Source organism: Panthera tigris, chromosome C2 (genome assembly GCF_018350195.1).
Source record: "Panthera tigris isolate Pti1 chromosome C2, P.tigris_Pti1_mat1.1, whole genome shotgun sequence".
Classification (NCBI taxonomy): domain Eukaryota; kingdom Metazoa; phylum Chordata; class Mammalia; order Carnivora; family Felidae; genus Panthera; species Panthera tigris.
The window spans coordinates 108,031,895-108,041,334 of NC_056668.1; the positions used below are offsets into that span (position 1 = coordinate 108,031,895).

At 38.3% G+C, this 9,440-nt stretch overlaps 1 protein-coding gene across 1 annotated transcript in view; it reads left to right on the forward strand.

The window, feature by feature from the left end:
• PLCH1 (phospholipase C eta 1) overlaps positions 1-9,440 on the forward strand; it is a 210,221-nt gene that overhangs the window by 477 nt on the left and 200,304 nt on the right. The gene's annotated exons all lie outside the window — the stretch shown is intronic.

Consider the following 9,440-nt stretch of genomic DNA (forward strand, 5'->3'; position numbering starts at 1 on the left):
TTTATTTATTTTTGAGAGAGAGAGAACAGAGTGCAGGTGGGGGGCAGCGGCGGAGAGTGAGAGAGAGAGACACGGAATCTGAAATAGGCCCCAGGCTCTGAGTTGTCAACACAGAGCGGGAAGCGGGGCTCGATCCCAGGAGCCGCAAGATCATGACCCTCTCAGCCAAAGTCAGACACTTAGCCGACTGAGCCACCCAGGCACCCCAAAAAACTTTTATTTCTCTAGAGCAGTTTTAGTTCACAGCAAAACTGAGGGAAGGTACAGAGATTTCTTATATATTTCCTGCCTCCACGCGTGCGTTGCCTGTCCACATCATCATTACCATGATCAACATTCTCCACCAGAGTGGTTACATTGATTACGATTGATGAGCCCTACACTGACACATCATTATCACCTGAAGTACATGATTTACCTTACTATTCACTCGGTGTTGTACATTCTGTGGGTTTGGACAAATGTATAATGACCTGTACCCATCATTATGGATTTGTACAGAGAATTTTCACTATTGTAAAAATCCTGTTTTGTGCCTGTTTATCTCTCCCTCACCCTTTAACTTCTGGCAACCACTGATGTTTTCACTGTCTCCATAGTTTTGACTTTTTCAGAATGTCATATGGTTGAAATCCTATAATATGTAGCCTTTTCAGATTGGCTCAGTAGTATGCATGTAAGTTTCCTCCATGCTTTTTTTTTTTTCTTTCATGGCTTGACAGTATATTTTTTTAGCACTAGATAATATTCCGTTGTCTGAATGTATCACAGTTTCTTTATCCATTCACTTACTGAAGGATATCTTGGTTGCTTCCAAGTTTTGACATTTATGAATACAGCAGCTGTGAACATCTATGTGCAGGTTTTTCTGTGAACAAAAGTTTTTATTAAAAAAATTTTTTTAAGTTTATTTATTTTGAGAGCACAAATTAGTTAGGGGGAGAGAGTGAGAATCCCAAGCAGGCTCTACACTGTTAGCATAGTGCCCAACGTGGGGCTCAAAGCCACGAACTGTGAGATCACGACCTGAGCTGAAACCAACAGTTGGATGCTTAAAAGACTGAGACGCCCAGGTGCCTCTGTGAACGTGTTTTTAACTCTTTTGGGTAAATACCAAGTAACATGATTGCAAAATTGTAAGATTATACTTAGTTTTGTAGGAAACCACCAAAACTGTTCCCAAGTGGCTCTACCCTATTACATTCCCACCAACAATGAATGGACGTTTCATGCTCCACATCCTTGCCAGCATTTGGTGTTGTCAGTGTTCTGGATTTTGGCTCCTCTAATAGGTGTGTAGTGGTATCTCATCATAGTTTTATTTATTTTTTTAAGTTTATTTATTTTGGGAGAACGAGCAGGGGCGAGGTAGAGAGAGAGTGAGGGAGAGAGAATCCCAATCCCATGCAGGCACCACACTGTCAGCAAAGAGCCCAACACAGTGCTCAATCTCATGAACCTGTCGCATCATGACCTGTGCCAAAATCTGGTTAAATTGGATGCTCAACAGACAGACTGAGCCACCCAGGTGCCCCTCGTCATTGTTTTAATTTTTATTTCTTGGTGATATATGATGAATGACATCTTTTCATATGCCTATTTATCATCTGTATATCTTCTTTGGTGAGGTGCCTATGAAGACTTTTGGCTCATTTTTAATTGGATTATTTTCTTACTGTGTTTGGAGTTCTTTGTATATTTTGTTTTTTTTTTTAATTTTTTTTTACGTTTTTTATTTATTTTTGAGACAGAGAGAGACAGAGCATGAACGGGGGAGGGGCAGATAGAGAGGGAGACACAGAATCGGAAACAGGCTCCAGGCTCTGAGCCATCAGCCCAGAGCCTGACGCGGGGCTCGAACCCACGGACCGTGAGATCGTGACCTGAGCCGAAGTCGGACGCCCAACCGACTAAGCCACCCAGGCACCCCTGTATATTTTGGATAACTGTCCTTTTTCAGTTGTGCCTTTTACAAAGATTTTCTCCCAGTCTGTGACTTGTCTTCTCATTCTCTTGTCACTATGTTTCACAGAGCAGAAGTTTTTAATTAAAAAAAAAATTTTCTTTAACGTTTTATTTATTTTTGAGACAGAGAGAGACAGAGCATGAACGGGGGAGGGGCAGAGAGAGAGGGAGACACAGAACCGGAAGCAGGCTCCAGGCTCTGAGCCATCAGCCCAGAGCCCGATGCGGGGCTCCAACTCACGGACCACGAGATCGTGACCTGAGCCGAAGTCGGACGCTTAACCGACTGAGTCACCCAGGCACCCCTTAATTTTAATGAAATCCAGCTTACCACTTCATTCCTTCATCGGCAATGCTTTTGGTGTTGTATCTAAAATGTCAGTGGCACACTCAAGGTCATCTGAATTTTCTCCTGTGTTATCTTCTAGGAGTTTTAGAGTTTTGCATTTTACATTTAGATCTGTGATTCATTTTGAGTTAATTTTTGTGAAGGATGTAAAGTCTATGTCTGGGTTCACTTTCTTTACATGTGAATGTCCAGTTTTTCTAGCACAATTTGTTGAAAAGACTGACTTTGCCCCATGGTATTGCTTTGCTTTTTTATTTTATTTTTTAAGTCTATTTTGAGAGAGAGACAGCAAGAGCATGAGCAGGGGAGGGGCAGAGGGAGAAGGAGAGAGAGAATCCAAGGCAGGCTTCAGGCTGTCAGCAGGCTCGTTTTCATGAACTGTGAGATCATAACCTGAGCCAAAATCAAGAGTCAGACGCTTAACCAACTTAGCCACCCACACGCCGTACCTCCCAAAAAAAGAATTAAAATTTTAGCACATGAAAAACAAAGCTGAGTTTCCACAACTTAAACATATTTGACTAGATTGTATTTATGCTCTCTTGAGCTTGAGAATTCTTATGACCAATCCAGGTTTAATATCCCGTTTACTTTTGTAACTATTGCTTTGAGGACCAATTTCTGATATTCCTATATCTGCATATAGCAGGGACTCTCTGTTGATCATTTCTCTGCTGGCTTTAGATAAACTAAACTTTAACTTTACTACTATTATCTTCGGCTAAAATCTTTTTTTTTAATTAAAAATAATTTAATGTTTATTTTATTTTTGAGAGAGAGAGAGAGAGAGAGCGCGCATGAGCAGGGAAGAGGCGGAGAGAGAGGGAGACATAGTATCTGAAGCAGACTCCAGGCTCTAAGCTGTCAGCATAGAGCTCGGCGTGGGGCTCAAACTTACGAACCGCGAGATCATGACCCTAGCCGAAGTTGGATGCTTAACCATCTGAGCCACCCAGGTGCCCCTCCCTTTTTAATGTTTTTTTAATTATTTATTTTTGAGAGAGAGAGAGAGAGAATGAGCAGGGGAGGAGCAGAGAGAGACACACACACACAGAATCTGAAGCAGGCTCTATGCTCCGAGCTGTCAGCACAGAGCCTGACGTGGGGCTTAAACTCCTGAAGTGTGAGATCATGACCTGAGCCAAAGGCAGATGCTTAACTAACTGAGCCACCCAGGCACCCCATTAGGCTAAAATCTTTATAAAAATGTTTTATTATTGCTATTATCCTTCTAAAGAGAGGTCTTTCTCAAGACTTAGATTCTGAATAATTTACGTTTAAAGCATCCTTGGTGAAATGTTATTTTTATCAATTTCTTTATATGTTCTTTGTTGTATCACATTACATTAAACAGCATACTAATAATGTATGTGAGTAATTTTTACCTTGATAACTGAGAGCAGTATTTTGGGCATATACCATTCCTTTCTCCTAAGATGTCCCTCTCACCTAACCCTCTTTCACTATTATTTTTTAAAGTTTTTTTTTTTTTTTTTAAAGTAAGCTCTATGCCCAATGTGGGGCTGGAACTTAAGACCACCAAATCAGGAGAAACATATTCTACCAACGGAGCCAGCCAGGCACCCTCTTCTTCCCTCTTTTAAACCTACTGATCCTTTGAGATCTGTCTCTACTATCCCACCCTCCAAGGCACTCTTTCCTGACTGACTTGGTTTCCTTTTTTGGACTCCTACAGTATGCTTCATTTGCCATCTTTCATATATCCTGCCCTTTCCAGGGTAGGTTTTCTATCAATCTTTCCTCTTTCTAGGTATGCCCTGTTTTCCCATCTGGATTGTCAGTTTCTTTTCTTTTCTTTTCTTTTTTTAATTTTAATTTAATTTTTAAGTAATGTGTGCTGTCCACATGAGGCTTGAACTCACGACCCCAAGATCAAGAGTTGCATGCTTACCAACTGAGCCAGCCAGGTGCCCTTAGATTGTTAGTTTCTTAATGACTGGTGTTATGTTTAGGCATCTCTCCATCCCCTCAGTAACTATAGGGCCTATAGTATGGCTCAGAACATACTCTTGAGTTACTTGATTCATAAATTACGAACAGTTACAACCTTTTGCACCTTAAAGCCTCCTTGACTCTTATTTTTGGGCACAAAAAGGGGAGCAACTTCCCTGCTTACCCTGCCGTTTTGTTGGGAATGAGAGGTAATGTTGACTGGAGCTTTAATTGACCAGTTGAAGGTAGATCTTCTGTTGGAGCTATAATCATTGCTGAGTGGAAGGGGTAGGGAACGCAGCAGGCGAAGATGAGAATCCCAACACATTCCCTGTGATCACTAAGCTCCCTTCTTTCATTATTGGGTTGGTAAGTGCACACAAGAAGAGGGTAGGATGAACTCAGGAGAACTGGGAGATCTGCCCTTCTCTGGGAATGCCTTTTCTGAAATTAGATATTGGACATCCTTATATATGAAGGAATGGGGAGCAGAACTATTCTGAAGTCCATTTTCAATATTTAAAAAGTTTGGAAATTTCCGGTTTAGAGACTATTAGTCTGAATCAAGGTTTTTTGGATGTTAGACCTACACATAGTGGATAAAATTAGAATTGTAGAATAAAAAAAAATCTGTTAGAGTTTTCACCAGGAAAAGTCTTCAAATGTAATCAGAGGTGTTAATATTGGGCTAGATTGCAAGATTAATGGCCACTGAGAGTTGAAATCTAATTACCAGTCATTCCTTTGGGTGTTGTTTTATCAATGCAGTCTTCATTTCTAATCAGCCCTTTGTGCCCACTTTTTTAAAATGCAGGAATATATAAAAAATGATGGAAATATGCCAACCCTGACCTGAGCACAGGGAAGTGGAAAGGCTTATAAGTGGCTGAGTCTGGATTTCATTAGGACTCTATCATATCTAGTAGTGCATGCTATCTCTCCTAGTCTTCCCCTCTTTCCCTCTCTTACGTTATTTATTGAGAAGCAAATTACATGGATCTTAAGAGTGCAACATTTAAAACAAAAGTGCATTCTTTGGAGTTAGATTTTTTTCAAGTGTAAATTCTAGTGTTGTCACTAGATAGCTGTGGACCTTAGGTAATTACTTAACATCTCTGTACTACTGTAAAATGGGGATAATAAGAATCCCTAGCCCTTAGGATCATTGTAAGGATTAAATAAAATAATATTTACAAAATATTTACCACAATACCTGGCATATAGGAAGTTTTAAAATATCAACAGTAATTACAAAGTGACAGGCACTGAACTAATACATTTTTGGGCTAGATCAGATCCTGAATTGGCTTTCATACTGCAAGCCTCTGTGGCTTTAAACGTGCATTCCCAAGATTGAATTCTGTTCCTAGTAATATAGTTTACTAACCCTCTGGCTGAAATAACTTAAAGATGCTGGATAAAACGGTATTTTAGATGCAATGAACCAGTATGAATGTAATGACTATTCAGGACAAAAGCTAAGTGAAGAGAAGTCTATTGCAGTGAAGCTGGCTTTTTCCTTGAAGACATTTGCTAAACCAGTTTAACCTGTTGACTTGTGACTATTTTTATGGTCCTGAGGGCACAGGGACAGCAGACATCTGTCCTTTGGTCTTTGGGAGTCTTTGGTCTTAAAGCTGGGAATTCAGAAGGTGTCTTGCTCAATATAAGGTTGAATTAGAATAAAAAAGAAAAAACTCATCTCTCTTTTAAACTAAGAGTGTAAGAAAACTCACCCATTGAAAACCATGGTTCTGAACAAATGCTTGATACTTGGTGCTGAGAATTTGTGAAACTAAACCAGCTCTAATACAGATGCACATCTAGAATCACAATAACGAGGTGGTCAGAAAAACCTCAAGATGAAAATTTGATTTGAAGGGTTCCCATGGAGCATCTGGCTGGCTCAGTTGGCAGAGCATGCAACTCTTAATCTCAGGGTTGGGAGTTGAAGCCCTATGTTGGGTGTGGAGCCTATTTAAAAAAAAAAAGTTCCTGCATTGGAATTGTCCCTCATACTGCACAGAAGCCAATTTCCCCCTTTCTTTTGGAGGAATCTAATTTTGTTCTAGACTTCAGAGAATCCCTATCAATACAATTAGAAAGAAAATAGTCATTTAATAGTAAAAGAAAAAGACTGAAAACAAGATATGAGCTGAAAACAAGAAACTGTAAAGACTAAACCAATCTGCTTTGAAAAAGAGCCAGACATAGGGGTGCCGGGGTGGTTCAGTCAGTTGAGTATCCGACTCTTGGTTTGGCTCAGGTCATGTTCTCATGGTTCGCGGGTTTGAGCCCCACATCGGGCTCTGTGCTGACGGTATGGAGCCTACTTGGGATTCTGTCTCCCTCTCTCTCTGCCCTTCCTCTCCTTGCTCTCTCAAAAATAAATAAATAAAAATTAAAAATTTTTTTAAAGAAAAATAACCAGATATAAAACTTGAAAAATATAGAATAATTGAAAATCAGAACTCAGTGAATGGATTGAACAACAGATGAATACAAGCTGAACAGGGAAATAGTCAACTGAGGGATTCATCTGAAGAAAATTTTCAATGGAATACAGAGAGGCAAGTGATGAAAAACCCAAAAGAAGGGTTAATCAATGTGAAGTTGGAGAATTCAGATCCAACATAAGTTTAGCTATAGTTTCATTTTTTTTAATGTTTATTTATTTTTGAGAGAGAGACAGAGAGAATGTGAGCAGGGGAGGGGCAGAGAGAGAGGGAGACACAGAATCTGAAGCAGGTCCCAAGCTCTGAGCTGTCAGCACAGAGCCCAACATGGGGCTTGAACCCACGAACTGTGAGCTCATGACCTGAGTTGAAGTCAGACGCTTAACCGACTGAGCCACCCAGAGGCCCCTAGTTATAGCTTCGGAAAGAGAGGAGAAAAAAATGAGGGGAGACACCATTTAAAGAGATAATGCCTGAGCATTTCAAGGACCAGGAAAAAACATCACTGCCCATAAATCATGAAGTCAAATCACATAAAATTAAATTGTAGAATATAAAAGATAGAGAAGATCTTAAGGTCAGAAAGAAGAGGCCGTTTATCTTTAAAGATATGATGGATTATCCCGATAGTGCAACAATAGAAGCTGGAAGACAAAAAAAATACTATCTTTTTTGCAGTGACAGAAATTAACTGTCAGTTTATAAGTTTATTTCCATTAACAATACCTTTAAAAAATGAAAGCAAAGACTTTGCAGGCTTCACAGAAACTCTACAGTTTGTTCTAGAGGATCCTCACTCAAAGGGTACACTTCAGACAGAGGAAAATTATTCCCAGATGGAAGGTCTTAGAAACAAAACATGATGAAGAGCAAAGAAAGGGAAAAAATTGTAAGTTAAGGCACATACTATATAAAATAATAGTGTCTTCAGTGGGAAGTAGATAAAATAAATGACATACGTTGGAGAAGTAAAAGGAGTTAGTATCTTAGAAAGTTCCTGCATGGTTTTGGAGGAAGTTAAAGGTACTGGTTAAATTTAGATTTCAGTTAGTGAAGTGTGCATGTTAAAATTTCTAAGGCAACAACTAAAAATTAGTAAAAGACTGAACAACTTTCTAGCTAATGGGGAAAATTGAAATGAGGAAAAAAATAAATTTTGAGGTCAAAACAGTGGAGAAAAGAGATATAGAATGAGTAAGACAAATAACAAGTACAAAATAAGGTATAGAAATAAATATAATTGTATCAGTAAGTATAATCTGAAGGAACCAAAGATTGTTACACTGGATGAAAAATGAATTCACTATTTACTCTTTATGAAAGACATGTCTGAAACATAAGGATACAGAGAAGTTAAATAGGGAATAGAGAAAGATGAATGGGTGATTACAAACCAAAAGAAAGCTTGCTATATTGACATCAGGCAAAATCGACTTTAAATGCCAAGAAAACATATTCAGAAACAAAATGATCATATTGATTAAAAAGTTTCAACTCATCAGAGTGATAAACCTTTTAAAATTTTATTTTAATTGCAGTATAGTTAACATACAGCGTTAAAGTAGTTTCAGGTGTACAACATAGTGACTCCACAATTCTTTACATGACTCAGTGCTCATCACAATAAGTATATTCTTAATCCCCTTCACCTACTTCACTCACCGCCCCCCTCGCCCCCCCCCCCCAGCCTCTGGTAACCATCCATTCTCTATAATTAAGAGTCTGTTTTTTTTGTTGGTCTCTTTTGTTTTCCTTTGTTTGTTTTGTTTCTTAAATTCCACATATGAGTGAAATCATATGAGATTTGTCTTTCTTTGACTGACTTGGTCCATTTAGCACAGAATGGTAAACTTGTATGCTCAATATAAAGCAAAAATTGAGAGGACTGTAATGAGAAACCTATACAGTTGACCCTTGAACAGGTTTCAACTACATACGGATTTTTTTCAGTAAGTGCAGTATTATAAATGTATTTTCTTTTATGATTTTGTTAACATTTTCTTTAGCTTACTTGATTGTAAGAATACACTATGTAATACATATAACACACGAAATATGTGTTAATCGACTATGTTACCTGTAAGACTATAGTTCAGCAGCAGGCTATTAGTTTTTGGGGGGAGTCAAAGTTATATATGGATTTTCAACTGTGTAGGGTGTTGACACCCTTAACTCCCACATTGTTCAAAGGTCAACTGTATTCCTACTGAGATTTTAATATATTTCCTTAGTACTTGATAAAGTGGGGAAAAGATCAGTGACCAAATACAAGATTTGAGCAGTATAGTTTGAATAAGTTTGAGTTGATAGATGTGAAGATCACTGTATCTCGAAACTGCAGAATACACATTTTTTTTCAAACACACATAGAATATTTATAAAAAGTGACTTCAAACTTTGACATCAGGCAAGCCTTAATAATTATTAAATAATTGGCATCATCCAGACCAGATCTGTGACCACAATGCAATTAAGCTAGATGCTGACAAAAATATAACTATGAATAAGTATGGAAATATTTCAAAATGAACTTTGGATCAAAGAAGAAATTCTAATGGAAACCAGAAAATATTTTTAACTAGAGGAATACTATGGGTCAAGATTCAGGGTTGGGGAAAACAGCTAACGTATGTATAAATGCCTATATTAGAAAACCTGAAAGTTAACTAAATGTTGAAGTTAGAAAATTTGAAAAAGGGTGCAATATAGACTCAAAA